Here is a 17,592-nt window from a genome sequence, read left to right as displayed (position 1 = left end):
TGGAGGTGTGCTCATGCAGGTATGTGAGGATTAGCCAACTTTTGGCTTTAGTTTTTGAATATAAAATTTATTTAAATCAAAGTAGCACATAACTGTAGCTTGATGCATAGTTCATAGTTAACTAAAACCAATTTTTGGTTTTGGTTATAAATATAACATTTATTTAAGTCAAGGTAAATATGTAAGTATAGCTTATTGCATAGTTTGTAGTTAACTAGCACAGGCTTATGACAAATATGTGATTTGCTTCTCCGTGTTTCTCCCATAGTCCCACTTCCCCAGAAGCTGTTGTGACATGTTAGCTGTTTCTTCTGGATTCTACATTTCTATTTATAAATGATTGTTTTTGTAATCTCTCTCAACTGTTTCCTATGAGAAGGTGAGGATTTCGTTCTCTTTTGTCCCATCTGCACGTGTCCCTTCTTTCATCTTTCCAGTAATGCTCACAATTTTATTTAAATTGTTCATAAATGCTTCTGTTATTGACTCTGTAAATCTTATGGATGTCTGAGCCACCCAGGGCACTACTGAAGACATTTCCTTCCTTATATTATTGGTCTCATTTAAAAATACTTTTTTATGTGGATTTGTTTCTAATTTTTCCATAAACTTCTTAAAAGAGCCATACGTCTTCTATGGCATTTACAAATAACAAGTCATGATTCAGTTTCCTTGTTTCTGAGTAGAGAGCTCTGGTTCCCTCCCATCTCCCCCCTTTCTGGGCTGGTGGGTACCATGGGGCAATCTTTCTTCCCTGTTTTCTAGATTTCTGAGATTCCTTCTTTGGATTATGCCTCATTAGGTGGAGCATATGACAATTTCGAGAGCATGACATTCTTGGATAGTTTTTTTTCCCCCATCATCTTTTTATTTATTTCTTTATTTTTTATTTTTTTTCCCATCATATTTTTAGATGACCAACTGGAAAAAGTTTCCCAGGAGGTGGCTTCCTCGGACAGAGTGCACAGAAGGTGGTAGATATTTTAAGTCTTTTCATGTTAGAGAATATCTTTTTTTTTTTTTTTCTTTCCTGCCCTCACTCTTAATCGAGAGTTTTTCAGGGTATGGAGTTCTGGACGGGAAATAATTTTACCTCAGAGTGGTGAGGGCATTTCTGTGTTGCTGCTCTGCTTCTAAGAGTTGCAGTTGAGAAGTCCAAATCCACTTGTTTCTCAATAACTTTGCTGGCTTTTTATTTTTTTTTCGTTCTCTGTGGGTTTAATTTTTTTTCCTCTTTATACTTAAAGAGAATATGTGCCTTAGCATGGGTGCATATATTCATGGTGTGGGAACTTTTTAGATCTCTTCAATCTGAAAACTTAGTTGTAAGCAATTTTCTGGTATCATTTTTCCACTCTATCTACCGGTTTTCCCTGGTTATATTATATAGCTACTTGTATCTACTGGAATATTCCTCTAATTTTCTTTTCTATAAAAAGTTTTCCTTACCTTCTATCTGTCCTCTGGGGGATTTCCTCATGTATTTTCCATCCTTTTATTGGATCTTTAGTTTTGTTGTGATCCTGAATAATTTCTAAGTGTTCTTTCTTATTTTCTAGAGTTCTTTTTTTTTTTTATAGTACTCCATTCTTGTTTCATGGCTTTAATATCTTTTATTTCCCTAAGGATATTAGTGATAATTTTTGGACATTTTGTTTGGCCTATATTAACTCTGTTTTCTTTTTTCAAAAAAAATTATTTTTCTTTTAATGTTAGTACCTTCTTTCATGTTGGACTTTGTATTCAAATATCTGATGATCCATTCATATTTAAGAGAGAGGCCCCAAAAGGCTGCACAGAAGCTCGCTGTGTACACATATGCGACTTGTGAGACGACTAAGCTTCACTATGGTGTCATTGGTTGGGGATGTCATTTGTTTTCCTGGGAAAACCCTAAACATGAACGTTTTCTGTTCAGTTCTCTGAAGAGAACACTCTACTTTCCTTTTAAGAGGTTTGCACCCGTTAACTTCTCTGAGGCTGGGATTTTGACTATTCTGTGTGTAGATTTTTGGTTGATCTCTCTCCCCTCAGTGGAGGGGCTCAGACTCAAACCAAGGCGTGGTTGATGTTTCTGATTCTCTCTGATTTAGTCTCTTTAGGAACTAAATCTCCAGCGTCCTGGCTGTGTGCAGCAGGAGTAGCCACCAGGCTGTTCAGGGAGGGATCTAAAGAGTGTCTGTAAAGCCTTTGGCTCCCTTTCAGGCCCCTCCCCCAGCCTCGCCTTCTGCAGGACCTGGTGCCTCTGATCCAGAGCTTCTCTGGAACAAAGCAGGGGACTCCACCTCTCATTTGCTTCTCCCTCCTTGATATACTTAATTTCCAGCATCCTCTTCCTGCCTGCACACAATCACTTCTACTCACTCTCTAGCTTCTAAAAATCTTGTCGTCATCCCTTTTGCTGGCATCTTGCCTGTTTTCTTTGTTCTTGTGAAATTATGTCTTTTATTTCCTTTACTTTCATTTTAGTGGGAGTTTCCAGAGGGAGCTGGGAGAGAGAGGTGTATGTCCAACTCACCATGGTGAACTAGAAGTTTTTCGCTCTGTTCTTCCTCAGTAAGAACAATAGGAGATTTGACAAATCAGTGTATTTCTTTAGAATTTTTGAACAGACAATAATGTTTTTAGTTTACTTAAAAGAGTTTCATTAGGCATTTTGTCTGTCCCAACTCTCTGTGACATGGGAAGGGGTGGTAATTTCGCATCATTTTTCAAGCATCCAAGTAAAGGAGATAAAACTCCTGTCACTTTCCTCAGGCATTTTGCCACAATCCAGTTGCCTTCATTCAGTTCACCATTCACCTTGCAGCCATCAACTGAAGCTTCAAAATATCCTTTTGATTTCTAGAGCCTCCTCACCTGAAACCACTGGTCTCTGCTAGACACAATGTTCTCTGTCTCCTGTCTGTATCCTATGCTCTCCTCGTTTTGGGATGCCCTGAGACTTGTCATTCTAGCAGCTCAGATGCCATGCTCCCCAAACACCCAGAGTTCGTTTAGCACCAAGGACTGTGCTCAGCCTGGGATTTCTGAGGGACCTGTCACTGGAGAGAGACTGTTGCTAATGAGGTGCAAATTGGGAGTAGCTGGGGAGGGGCAGCTCTCTCTGGGCTGGGCCCCATGGGAGGGGTAGATTGCTATGATGCTTTCAGGGGACACTGGGTGTGGGCTGGCCATGGGCTGGCAAGACTGATTCCTGGCAACAGGAGGCCCTGGCACAGTGTTGGAGATTGGTCTGGGCTCACACAGCCACGCCCCTGGAGCCACTGCCAGCTGGCTAATCTGTTGGCTAGTTTTCTTGGCTGGCTTTTCTTGCAAGTAGGAGAGGCCTTGCTCAGTCCTGGGGCTTTCCCAGACAATGGAGAGGCAGCTGGAGAAGACCCACAGTCCCCAGAGACTGTCTCTCAGGCTGGGATGCTAGAAGGTCACAGGATTGGGGTTGAGTGGTGGGATAGCAGTTCCAGAAGCAACTGATGGGGGAAGGGAGAGTGTCTGTTCCTCTTGAGCATTTACCCACTGCTCTTGCATGGAAGACTCTTACCCTCTAAACTGTTGACCGAGCGCCCTCATCAGCTACTCTCCTAGGTTCCTGGAAGGTTCACCCTTCTCAGTTATTTTCAGGTGCAAGTATTCCCACCAGGGCTGTGGCAGGGCCGTGGGTGGACCCACGCTCAGAACCGGAAACTATGCCCTGGTAGAGAGAAGATGGAGAGAATTGGGTGGATGTGGGATGTTGCATAAATGGTGAAGCGGCTATACCCTCTGGGCTGCATGACTGCGCATGAGTGAGTGGAGCCCCGTGTATCTATTTGGATGATCTTGAGCCAACCTCCTAAATTCTCTGACTTTAGCACCCTCTGCCCCTCCTTCTGTTTCTCTTTATCTCATTTCCTCTGACTTTATAAAGAAAGTCCTGGGTGCTGGTCTAGATGCAAAGGTGACAGAAATGAATGAAATACAGTCCCTATCTTCAGTGAAAGAAGACAGATATACAAACAACACAGATTTACACGTGATGAGAAATGCACTATATCAGAGGCATGTAGAAAATGTCACAGATGATGGAGGAAGGGCAGTAATGCTCTATGAAGGGGTCAGAGAATGCTTTATAGCAGTGGTGATGTTCAAACAGACTGTCGAAGCTCGATTCTGTACCCAGACAAGGAATGAAAGTCTGCTCTAGAGAGGTCAGAGCATCGTCATGGCGGCTTGAAAAAGCATGACGCCTTCTAGAAAAGGCAAGTTGTTTGTTGATCCTGGGGTACAGGTGCCAAGTGCCTGGGCAGGCTGTGGGTCTGAAAATACACGGGCTCAGATGATGCAGGATGCTGCTTGCTGGAAGAGTTTGGACCTCACCTTATCGGTGATGGGGTGCTGTGGTGGGTTGTGGAAAACTGAGATAACTCACTAAGTGAGGAGGCTGGGCTCGATTAAGATCCCTTGTAGTCTGAAATTCTTGGATTCTTTATGTGGGTACAAAGATGTGGGTCTGGGAACACAGCTTCGTTGAGGAGTGTTATCTGGTGTAACGTCTGTGAGTAGGTGTTTAAATGTGGGCTGGACTCGATAGCTATATTAAGAGGTAACATCAAGTGGGGTGTGGAGCTCCAGGTTTTGAATTAAGCTGGAGTTTAAATATCCAAGTCTTGGGGTGCCTGTGTGCCTCAGTTGGTTGAGCATCTGACTCTTGGTTTCAGCTCAGGTCCTGGTCTCTGAGTCTTGAGATCAAACCCCAAGGTGGGTTCCATGCTCAGGGTGAAGTCTGCTTGATATTCTCCCTCTCGCTCTGCCCCTCCCCCCATTTTCTGTCTTTCTCAAATAAATAAATAAATCTTTAAAAATAAATAAATATCCAAGTCTTACTTTAGCCTTTGATTGTGGTTTTGACCCTGGCTAAAACACTTAACCTGTCAGTGCCTCAGGATTGCCACATGTGAAATAGCACTTGTGTAGAGTTGGAAGGGTTTTTGTTTGTTTGTTTGTTTTGGAATAGTTATATTTGATAATGACTTTGCTGTGGTTTAGGGCATTTGAGAGAAAAATAAGTTATTTAAAAGCTTAGCATTATTTCTAATTTTATGACTAGTTATCAGTAAGGATAGAAATAAAAGTTATCTGTGCATGAATTTTGTGTAATACACTTGTGATGAGTTTCTCTTGAGTTTTGGTTCAGATTTAGAGTAGGAATCTGGTGGGAGTTAGGGTAGAAATGGGAATATGTGCAAAAACCAGCATTGCAGGAACTAACTTAGTGAACCATACAGACACACAAAGCTTTAGCTGAGTGTTCCAGCTGGGCCATTTTAGGAATGTACTTGTGTAGCTGATGACACATTCCTGGACTCCTAAGTGTTAGTTTATGCTTGTTGAACTTTAAACCCCAGGGGATTATTATTTTCTGAAACCACATGACAAACACTTTGGCCTAACTCCAGAGCAGTTCCCAAACCCTGAGTTGCCTATTTGCTTTTGAGCTGGGAATATTTTCTTCAATTTTGCCTTAAGAGTTTTTTGGTCACTAACCTGCCCATTTTCTCAAATTACTCTCCAGTTAGCTCATCTTTGTAACTAAAGGGATAAACGATTTCTATGTGGTTTGGTTCTCAAGCTCTGAGACAATGCCGCTGATGGCTCGACAGCCAAATATGGGTGTAGGCGAGAAGGATGTTCAAAATATGGAACAATCAGTGAAGTGTGGTTGTGTAGTTGTGGACAACTGATACTTTCATACCAGTGTACACTTTCTGGTGTTTGCCCCAGCTGTGGCTCGAGAGGTGTGGACACATACATATGGGAATAAAACTTAGTATATGTGATGTCTTAAAGAGACTGAGCATCAGAAGATATCTTTTAGCACTGGCCTCATTCAGACACACGGCTTGGGTCCCCTACATTCTTGGGGATCTTAGCATTGAAATAACTTGCTGATATCTGCAGGTTGGCTTTCCAGTGGGAGTGATAGTAGGAATCACAAACATCTTTACCTCTGTCTGGTCTGGGAGGCTTTTATTGATCACTCGTGAAATTATGACCATGGTCTGTAACTTGTAGGACTGTATTGGGGACTGGAGGGAGACACAGTTTAACAACGTACAGAATTTGCTTTGTTCTATGCAAAAGAGTAAACACTCAGTGGAAAGTAATTTTTCTTGAATCTGAACTCTAATAACACTTTGTGGCTATTTCTCTTATGTCACATATTATTTTTGGCATTATTTTAGAGTTATATCTGCATGTGTCTTGTTAACCTCTGAGTGATTGTAGTATTCTTGAGGGTGCAGCAACTAATTCATTCAACAAACATTTATTAAGCACCTGGGGTGTGTCAAGCACCCAGTGTGTGTTTTAGGCATCAAGCACAAATGAATAAGATTCATTTACAGACCATAAGAATCTCATTGATTAGTAGAGGGAGATAAATAAGTAGACTGATAATCATAACACATATATTATAGTGATAGAGATATTCACATGGAATTAGAAAATGAGATATTTTGGGTATTAAAGGATGAGGTAAGGAGTTCCTGGGTGGCACCGTTGGTTAAGCATCCAGCTCTTGGTTTTGGCTCTGGTTGTGGTCTCAGGGTCCTGGGATCAAGCTCCACATGGGGCTCTGCATTGAGCATGGAACCTGTTGGGGATTTTCTCTCTCTCTCCCTCCCTCCCGCCCATGCTCTCCCTCTTTCTAAAATAAGTAAATAAATCTTTACAATAAGAAGCATGAGGAAAAATTACTCAATTGAAGACAGTGGGAAGGATCTTCCCCAGAGGTCAAGAGGTCAACATGAGCAAACACATGGCTATAGAAACGATATGACTATATAGAAAACTAGAAGTGAACTGATAATGCAGGAATATAAAGTGATGGCTTGGGCTAAGAAATGAGCCCAGGGGCTCCTGGGTAGCTCAGTGGTTGAGTGTCTTGCCTTTGGCTCAGGCGGTGATCCCAGGGTCCTGGGAATCTGTTTCACAATAGGCTCCCCGCAGGGAGCCTGCTTCTCCCTCTGCCTGTGTCTCCCTGCCTCTTTCTTTGTGTCTCTCATGAATAAAATAAAATCTTAAGAAAAAAAAAAAAAAAAAAAGGAAAGGAGACCAGATAGTAGCACTGTTGTCATTTAAATTGTCATCTCATTGTTATTCAATGAGGGTGATTTTGTCACAACTCTGGGGATGCTCTTGGCATCTGTGGTTTCAGGTCTGGGGCACTGATAAACATCTTATGATGCATAAGACAGCCCCTCACAACAAAGAATTATCTGGTTCAAAATGTCGTCAGTAGTGCTAAGGTTGAGCAACCCTGCTCTTGACCTTTACGTGTCTGGCTTTTAACATTCAAGTCTTAGCTCAAAGGCTTCCTTGAGTCTTAGCTCCAAGCTCAGAGTCTTCTAAAGTTTTGAGTCTTAGCTCAAGGCCAGTTCTTCAGGAACTGCCTTGGCACCCCACCTGTCATAGAAAAGTTTGCTTCTTTTCCTTTCCTCTGTCACTCTCTATTATTCCTGTGGGTTTTTTTTTTTTTTTGTACTTTTTGATACCATCTGACATTATATGATGTGTTTATTTTCATTATCTGCCTCTCCTCCACTAAAATATAAACATCATGAGATCTTTGATTTCTTTGCTGCTATGTCTCCCAAACCTAGAATAGTGTGGGGCACATAAGCAAATGCACGGAAAAGTTTGACATCTTTGGGTTCTGGATGGAGACGTGCAACCACTTAGATGCAGATTCTGTGGTGTTGGAATGATAATAGTGGTTAACATGATAATTATTCTCATTCCATATATGAGGAACCTGAGCCAGTAAGAGAGATTGAATATTTTCCCAGGATTATGAAGTGGCAGTGCTAGGGAGGAATAACACCTCATGTGATCTTTGTGTATTTGCAAAAGCTCTTTATGGCTACCGATCTGAGTACGCTCTGGGGCTGGATAGGGACTTGTGAATTGGATTTGAAGAATTTCAAACAATATCCCCAAAACAAAGATGCTAGTTCAGGTAGAAATGGGAGGGGTGAGTAGGTGGTGAACAAAGGAGATGTAATAATGAAAAGATTGGTGCCTTGTAAAGAATGGAGTATGCTACTCTGTGAGGGTGTCCAATGACCCAGATAGGTCAAAACTCTTGACTAGAGTCCTCTTATGTAAGGAGGGGAGATACAATGAGCCCTGGCCTCCAAGGCAATCCCGGGCTTAGGAAAAATTGTGTCTTAAGTAGTGGCATAATGCTGAGCAGTACTCCTGACATAGGTGCATCAGAAGTTTCTGCAGACCATTTTCAATGTCGAGAATGAACTACAGGGATAACTGGGATGACAGGTTGCCTCAGAGGAAACTTTTGGGCAGTGTCTCTGTGGCTAGGTCGCAGAGAATGCTTCTCATCACTGTAGGATTGCTCATTAGTTATATTTACAACGTTCCTATCCTGGTGGCTCTACAGATCTCAGAACTAAAGCCACACAGCTAAGTCATTTCATTGTAGTTCCTGTGTAAGTAACCCAACCTATGTTTTGTGGAAGGCCATGAACCTGACCTTCACAGATAACATTGCTGACCTAGTGTGGCACTCCTGAGATGGACTGAGATGGCAGGTGGTTACTGGTATCAAGTACCTAGAAACAAGGGAGGAAGATGACAGCCTTGCTTTGTTTTTCTTTTCTTTTGCCAATGGTAGAGCTGCAAGTTGGAGCTCAGTGAGTGCTGGTGTAAATACACCTTACGGAGAAAAGAGGTGGGGGACTTCTGGGTCTTTAGTACATTTCACCACTGGCCATTGGGATTAATGGGGCAGAGCAGATTGGGTTCTGAGTTCATACCTCCTTCAATGTAGTAAGACCTCCTGACACTGGAGGACACTATTGGATTATGGGGAGGGGCTAGAGAGGGAGGTGGCTGTACCTGGATCAGCGGGGGGCTGCTGGTACTGGAATATGGAGAGCTTGGAAGCCTGTGGTTGAAAGTTCAACCTTCTCTACATCCAGCAGAGAATAGTTCAACTGGGGCAACAGGCAGATGCAGGTGATAGAGAGCTAGGGCTACTGTGCTAGCCCTGAACCTGAAAGACTCTTGACATTTTATCCTGCACTGTTGTCTAAGTTGTGTCTCCAGAAACTGGAGCTGGTGTGGCACTGGCTGACATTGATGTCTAGCAGTGGAAGATGGAGCAAAGGAGATGTTCAGTCTGACTTATAGATACAGCCATGTCTGGAAGCAAGGACTTAAGTCAAACTGAGTATGTAAAACTCAGTTTGGAAGAGTTAGAAAGTAAAGACTGGAAAATTCTTGTGAGAAAATTATGTAGAGGGAGAGCTCTTCATGGGAAGCCCCGGGGCCCCCGAGGCTGATGCGAGGGGCAGTGAGCCAGTATTGAAAATGGAGGATTTGTTGCCATTTTATGGCTGGTATGGGTGACTACAGAGAGGTTTTAGATAAGGGAGTGCATCTTTCAGATTTGTTTTTCAGCTAGATTATTCAAATGCATACACAGAGGATGGGATAATACGGGATCTTGTGCCAGTCTAGGTGAAGGGAAACAGGCAAGAACAGGCCTACGAGATGGAGGGGATGGAGAAGGTCTTTAGAACTTAAAATGAAGATGACTTAGTGACTGAGTGAGATTTATTGAGAATGAAGGAAGAAGCAAAGGTGACTTCTGTGTTTCACATTTGGTTGGTTAGTGGAGCTAATACTTAGATAAAGGGTAGAGGATAATGAACTACATTGGACAGGGAAAAAGATGAATGAAATGCCAGTCAAATTGCACGTGAGGTCCTTGTGAGCCAACAAGATGAGAAAGTCTGATGTGTAAGGGAATCTGACGCTCGAGAGAACAGTCTAGGCTGGATGTGTGGATTTTGTAGTGGGAACTGAAATCCTGAGAACAAATGTGACTGTCTCGGGATGGTCTATAGGATGAGTTAGAAAGAGGACGTGGAGGGGGGCACTCTGAAGTCACATCAATGTAAAAGTGCCTATAAGGAGCCCACACAGGAAACAGAAAGAGTAGTAGAGTGACATATCAAGATCTGTGTTAGATGCAAGCTTCAAGCTGAAGTCTCTCCTCTCCATTGTAGAATTAAGTCCTCCTTGCTCTGCTCTATTATTGTTATTTTTTATTTACAACGAAGTAAGTGATATTATAGAGGCATTAGACAATGGTTAGTGTCGTGAGTGTCATGCAAGTTGCCTATAAGCTTCTTTAGGCCTAGGTCTTCATGGTTATCCATGTCCGTAGTATGAACTTGAGTGGCTCATGTGCACTCATAGGCTTTTAATAAATAGATGATATTGAATACATGAATTAGAAAATGTTTCATGAGAGAATGAATGTACCATTTTAGAACATTTGTTTTTTAGCCCACATCAGAAAAAAGAAATTTTATAGACCAATTAGGTTTTTATTCCTCTTGATTTCACAATGGATTCAACTCCCAGTTGAGCAAACCAGTTAGCTAGTATCTGAAATTAGCTACATCAGTATCATGGTAAGGTCAGTACCATAGATGTTGGCAGCTGGACCAGAAACTCAAAAAAATACGATTTTCTAAAAGGGATCAGCTGTGCTGGTTTCATGTGTGGAGGAGAAGGCTCTTACATTTTCATTGTTCTCAGGTGCATACATGATTGTGTTCTCTTTACTGCTTGCAGGGCAAAAGAGGGGGATGTATTTTTAAAGATTTAAGGGAAAGAATGCAGATTCTGTTAATATCCAAGAAAAGTAATGATAAAACAAGTTATCTACAAGTTATTCTACTTTTTTGAGCTGAAAGCCTTGTTGTTTAGTGCTGTTTATTACTGGAAGGCAAAAAGAGCAGATCTTTTTGGTTGATATTTCCATGTTTGCAGCAGGATTCAAGTGAGCAAAGGAGAAGCTTATCTTCCATTTTCCAAACTTGGAGACATCTTGAGTAATCCAGAGACAGGAAATTGCTGCCCAAGGACTGTATTTTAGTTTAGTTTATATGCTTCTTTGACCTAAAACCATCATACCATTTGTTTTTAAATATAAATGATACACCTACATAGTTTGTTCTGCCTTTGGAATATTTGTAGGCTCAGATTTCTCTCTATACTTGTTCTCTAGGTAGGCTTTACTATTTAATAATACTTAAAGAGTCTAGGGCACTTCTTACTGAGGTTCTAAGCCTCAACTTACGTGCCAGGTAGCTTGGAATAGCTCAAATCCCTGTAGTCAAAGGAGCTAGAAGCTGTCAAATGCTCAAGGGTACAAGAGACTCACCCCTTCTAAGAGGGATGATGCTGATGATGGAATTTTAACCCTTCTTGGCATTTTCCCAGTTTGTAAGAACACTAGACGGTATTCCATTCCAGTGCTAAGTTTTTCTTAACTCTTAAACTGAAAGCCCTACTACTAGAAAAGGCCTCATGAAGGCTTTTGTGAGTGAGCGTCATCATGCTACACTTGTGGCTTCTTCTCCTTATTTCTCCCTTTGATCCTCATGTACCTCCAGACCTACCCCTCCGTCCCACCATGGAGAGCCTTTGAAAATAGAGCATTAGAAGAATAAACCATTGATCAAAAGAGGCAGCAAAGCTGCCCTTTGGGGTTTAATAATGTGTCCTGCACTATTTTTGTATTTAGCAAAAATCAATTTTGCCTCATTATAAATGTGTTTTCCCTTGGGCTTTCATTTCTGAGATTATTTCAAGGGAAATTATATCCATATATTAGTCTCATTTGTCTGGTATCTCACTCAATAACTATTAGAGTTATTAAATATCTTGAACCAGGAAGTTGTATTTCGCCAGCATTAAATGCAGCTTGAAATTCTAAGATTCAATTTGGAGAAAAATCACTACATTTGAGTGGGTTAGAATATTGCCAAAAATGCCTTTTCCATCTGTCTCATGGATAGAGCTGTTTTAGCATTTGAAATTTATAGCTGAGGACTTTCTGCCATCTTTGCAAAGTGGTCTGGAACTGGAGATTGTGATAAAGATTGTAGGTCCTTGGGAGCTGTCCTCACGGTAGAGGACGAAGTGGAGTAGAGGTCAATTTCTTTCTGTTTTAGTTCCTTGAACTGTAAATGTCTTTGGTGTCTGATACTGTCAAGTCAGCACCAGCACCCTCCACACCCTAGAGGTGGTTCTCAGGGTGTCTGCACCCAGAACCATGCATATTCCAGCGTGACATGACCCATAGTGATGATCATGGTTCCTTCTCATCCTTTCCTCCTGACCTGAGTCTATCCTGGAAATATTAGCATTGGACTTATCCTTACACACCTAATCTAACACATGCAGAGAAGACTCTGAGTGTGCCAAATGCAACTAAGAAGTCAAAGGCCAAGTCAGTAATTGGTTTTCAGCCTCTTCACTAACGTGGTCCCATATGCAGTTGTTCTTTATTGTCCGAGGTCATGCACCTGAGAGTAATCTCTTCTCTTTGTCTTAGCAATGCTGATAAAGCCATGAGCACTAACATCATCACTCATGGGCACTATAGTTGGTTCTCCTGTCTGCTCTTTTTTTTTTTTTTTAAGATTTTATTTATTTATTCATGAGAGATACAGAGAGAGAGAGAGGCAGAGATGCAGGCAGAGGAAGAAACAGACTCCTCATGGGGAGCTTGATGCGGGACTCGATCCCAGGACCCTGGGATCACGCCGTGAGCTGAAGGCAAATGCTCAACCACTGAGCCCCCCAGGTACCCCTCTTCTGTCTGCTGTTATGTGGATGGAGCCTGTCTCTTAGCATCAACATTGGTTTACTTACCTGGCTTAAAAAGAGGGACTCCCTTCCTTTTGATTGCATGTTGTGTCTCTGCCATACCTTCACAATGTCTGCCACAGAGGGTTATTGTGAGGATTAAATGAATTAGTACATGCCAAGGGCTTGGAATAGTATCTCTCAGAGATTGATATCAAATTTTAGTGATTGAAGAACTGAAAGAGTGGGGTTTCTTCATCAGTCATTTTGCCCTGACACTTTACTATTTATTGACTCCAAGAAAATATATGTGAAACTGCTTAAGAGGTCTGGTATAACTTTTACTAGGCTAAACGCCTCTCTACTTTATATTATGTGGATGATGATGATGATAGCCAACATTTATGGAACACTTATGATGCCCCAGGCCCATCCTAAACATTATATATAATCTTATTTATTCATAAAAACCACATGGTGGGAGGCTTATCTCCACTTTACAGTTGAGGAAGCTGAAACTCAAAGGCTTGGGACTGGTTTCATACTCAGGTCTATCTGCCCAAAGCCTGCACTATTAACCATTACTGTTAACTGCCTTGTTTACAACAATGGGCCGGTTCTCCTTCAAAGTGGAATCCTGGGTGAATGGGAAGAGAAGGAGATCTTTCTGGGGTCTACTCCTAAGGTGTTATTGGAACTTGAGGAAGGCACTCAACTTCCCTGAAGTTCAGAGTTTGTCTGCATGCTGAAGAAGACAATCACTGGTCAGGTTGTGTGACAGATGTAAAACAAAGTAAAATACATAACAAAGCAAGAACAGGGAGGTACTTCAAGGATTGTTTCCTGGCTGGCTTTGCCAGGGCAATCAGAAATGCTGAAGATTTCATTTCATATACATGTTTAATGTACATGATGAAGGTGGGACAGTGCATTCTGAGATTAGTCTGCATTTCTCTCCATGATGGAACCGAGCTCAATGGCCATTAAGCAATGTGACTTGGGGAATGATTTTGGCTCAAACTGGGTGCACAAGTTACTCTTGTTCTGTGCAGTCTGATCAGTCTGGGAGGCTGGGACATAGCCCTTAGACTCAGTCCCAGTCTTTCTCAACATCAAGGAATTTACACGACAAATTTCCGTTCTTTCTGATAGGCTTTGCAAAATGCTGGATCTTCTTGGTCTTTCTTTTTTTTTTTTTTTTTTTTCTTCTTGGTCTTTCTAACAGAGTATTTTGTGATTGTTTCCTTCTGAGGTTGGTCAGGAAATTATTTTGAAGGGAAGCTAGCTTTTGCAGCCTGTGATTATGGGTGATCGTGATGGGAGGGGACATCTTAAATCCTTTCTGTCAGTTCTTGGCCAGAATGGAGCTTAGAATGGATTTCGCCATTTATGAAACCCATAACGCTCCCAATGTAATGCCATTACAGAGCCTCCTGACAGCAGTCGGTAAGGAGTAGCTCAGGGATGTTACTGTTTAATCACTTCAAACTCAATTTCACATGTTATTACAGATCTATTATTCCCCCTTCTTTATAACTTCATCTTTGGGTAGCACACCATTGCTTCAGAAGCAGAAATTCAGCAACAATTTTAGTTTATCGGTTGACAATAAACATGTTAGATTGTCTGATCAAGGCTGATGGATGAGTTCCATCTTTGGGATTATGATCAGTTCAAACAGGGCCACCTCTGCCCCATATCTGTGGTAGTCATTGATGCTGTTCACCAAATATTCTCTCTCATCACTCTGGGAGCATGGCAGATTGTACTTCCTGGCTTTTTTATATTTTGGTGGAGCCATGTAAGTAGTTTTGGACGATATGGTGTGATTGTACGCCATTCAGTAGTGATGTACTACTTCTGGGCTGGAACATTTATTTGTCGACATGAGCCTATCCAGGGATCTCTCTTCCTTCTGCCATAGTTACAGGCAACAGTCTTGATTGTCATCTTGGTCCCAGAGAGCCCCAGCCAACCCTTTATGGCCAGGCAGCCCAAAGTAGAAATAAACTGTTGTTATTTTGACAAATGAGACATTTGTTATGTGCCTGCAGGATATCCTGCTCCATCTCAACTAGTGCAATGATCCATGGTCAAAGGCTTGTACTTTTGGTGAGCAGTCAAGATATATCCTTGATGGAACTTGTTTTCTCTCTTTTATCTTTACCATAAAGTCCTTCTAGAAGTCTGAGAAAATGTGACACCTTGATAATAAATGTATTAGGGATAATCAAACTTGCTTCATAGTCTGATTTTTGTCTTTTTCTTTAATTTTTTTCCCCTGTATCTCCTTATCCTAGCCTCTACTATTTTGCCGGGCATATAGCAGCCACTTGGTAAATGAGTGATGAATGAATTTGTACATAAATCCACTAATCTGAAAGGAATTTGCCATTAGCATTTTAGAAGTTTTTCTGACTCTTCCCGAACTTACTATTGCCAATTATCCTTTTATTAATTTGACCTGCAGTCATACCGTTTTTCATTTTCAGGCCTCCCACAATGGCAGGCAGCTCTGCTCTGGCTTTATCAGTAGCTGCAGTGGCCTCTCTAGAGAGAGCAGCACAGAGGATCTCCATCTTCTAAACTCAGCAAACCCAGGAAATGTATGAGATCCTTGCTTAAGCAGACAGGAAAATCCCTTACTCTGGCACCATTTTCTGGACAAGGACAGAGTACCCAAACTGCTGCCGGCTCTGGAAGAATTTTCACCTTTTTTAAATTTCAAATTTGTGTAGTTTCAACTCTGACCCTAGAGAGTGCCATCTCTAAACTTCTTCCCATGAGGCCACACCTAAGATGTCTGTCCCAGATGCAGAGGGGAAAATGGACAGGGGTTAGGACAGCCCAAGACTTCAGTCTGATACCTGGGGACAAAATACCAGTCTTTACAACATTCAGCACATATCCTGCCCAACCAGAGATAAGGAGATATCCTCCCCCTCCCATTTTTTTTTTTTTGAGATTTTATTTATTCACCCATGAGAGACACACAGAGAGAGGCAGAGACACAGGCAGAGGGAGAAGCAGACTCCCTGCAGGGAGCCCGATGTGGCACTCAATCCCAAGACCCCGGGATCACGCCCGGAGCCAAAGGCAGACGTTCAACCACTGTGCCATCCAGGTGTCCTGAGATGTCTCTCGAAGCAATTCCTTCTCTCCATTTCTCCTGTCATCGCTTCAGATCAGGCTCTCAAATCCATTGATTGCACTATTAAATTAGAACAGTGCCTAGGACACCAATAAGTACAGCTATTATAATCTGTGTGTCTGTGTTATTGCTATTTTGTCAGCCTCGTATTCTCCCTGTCTCCATGTTTCTACATCCCAGTCCGTACTCTGCATCTTTTCAAAATAGATCAGCTCCTGTCTTTTACCCCCTCTCTACAGCCCTTTGGCCTCCACTGCCTAGGGAATAAGGCCCACAGCTCTGAACGCATCGTCCTTGTCCGGCCAGGCTTTCACCCACGTTAGCCGTGTTGGAAGCACCAAGGATGCTGGTCAAACTCTCCATCTCTGTACTCTCTTCCCCAAGAGATGCTGACGAGCTGGTTGTTGATGTGCAAGGGAGACATAACACCTTCCTGGGGTGGGAATGTGTAGTTTGAGGAAGATTCCACACCTAGCAACCCCCTGCCTCCCCAGATAGAACCACTGCCTCCCATTCTGCTCTCCCACCATGGGGCCACATCCAGTGTGGGTTCCCAGCTTCTGGAGCCTCCTCAACCTCCTCAACTAAGCTCCGTCATATCTCCTGGCTCTGCACATGCATGATCATTTCCTTTTATGCCCTTCTTCCTTTCTCTGCTTCGGTGCATGTTTTTTTAACATTTAGTTTAAATGTCAGTTCTTAGGCCTTTCCCAACACTGGATGGTTCTCTCTCTCTCTCTAGAGAGATGGTTCTCTCTCTCTCTCTCCCTCCCTCTCTCTCTCCAATGCACTGTGCATTGACCTGCATTATTGTACTTGTCATAGGGCAGCTTCATTATTTGTGCCTGCAGCTGCCTGGAGAGCAGGAGAATGTCTTGTTCTGTGATCCTCTACCAGATGCTAACTGAGTTTTAGTACCTGGGAGGCACTTAATGAAAGGCAGCACTCTTTTGAAGCATGGGTTTTGGAGTTATCCCTCCTAGGGCCCCATGACAATTAAATGAGAATATACAAGGCACTTAGCCCAGTGCCTGACTCTCAGTAAGTGCTGGATAAATGGCACCTATAATTTTTATGAAAGAAATGTTTAGCAATTAGTCAGTATATGTAATTCTTGCATTCATATGCTAACTTGTCTGCACATTCGTACTCATGCCAGGATGCATATTTTCCTCATCCAGATAATATTTCGACTCCCAATTATTTATTTAGCAAATATTAGTTGCTATGGAGAATATATACTACTTCATCTTTGCTTCCAAAGAGATACAACTAAACACCACCGACATCAACACAAACACATGCAAAATGGCAGTGAGGCGACCACAGGTGGAGTTTAATTGGCTGTGTCTCTACAGCCCTCTGGGCTGTAGGTGCAACAGGAATGAAAGGAGGATATGAGGCCTGAGAGACCAGATTCACCTTTTGGGAGCTTCATTTACACACACATATCCATACTCACCTCTTAGGAAAAGTGGTGGCAAGAGGGGATATGGCTTGATGAGGGGAGGAAATACAGGGTGGCAAGAGGGGATATGGCTTGATGAGAGGAGGAAATATGGCAAGAGGGGATATGGCTTGATGAGTGGACAGGTAGGTGGCTGAAAGTCTGGGCTGCTTTGGGTAAGTACGATGCCAGGGCCATGCTACTCAAAGTGTGTCTATGCTGAGCAGCATCAGCATCACCTGCAAGCCTGCTAGAAGCATAGAATCTGAGGCCTGCCCACCTCCCCCCGCCCCTCCCATGAGAATATGCATTTTAAAAGCATCCCCGG

The 17,592-nt window shown here is 42.4% G+C and overlaps 1 protein-coding gene across 1 annotated transcript in view; it reads left to right on the top strand.

Moving 5' to 3' along the window:
• DGKI (diacylglycerol kinase iota) overlaps positions 1 to 17,592 on the top strand; it is a 428,861-nt gene that overhangs the window by 20,135 nt on the left and 391,134 nt on the right.

Source organism: Canis lupus, chromosome 16 (genome assembly GCF_003254725.2).
Source record: "Canis lupus dingo isolate Sandy chromosome 16, ASM325472v2, whole genome shotgun sequence".
Taxonomy (NCBI): Eukaryota; Metazoa; Chordata; class Mammalia; order Carnivora; family Canidae; genus Canis; species Canis lupus.
The sequence above is the reverse complement of the archived record's forward strand: the minus strand, read 5'-3'. Positions and strand labels throughout refer to the sequence as shown.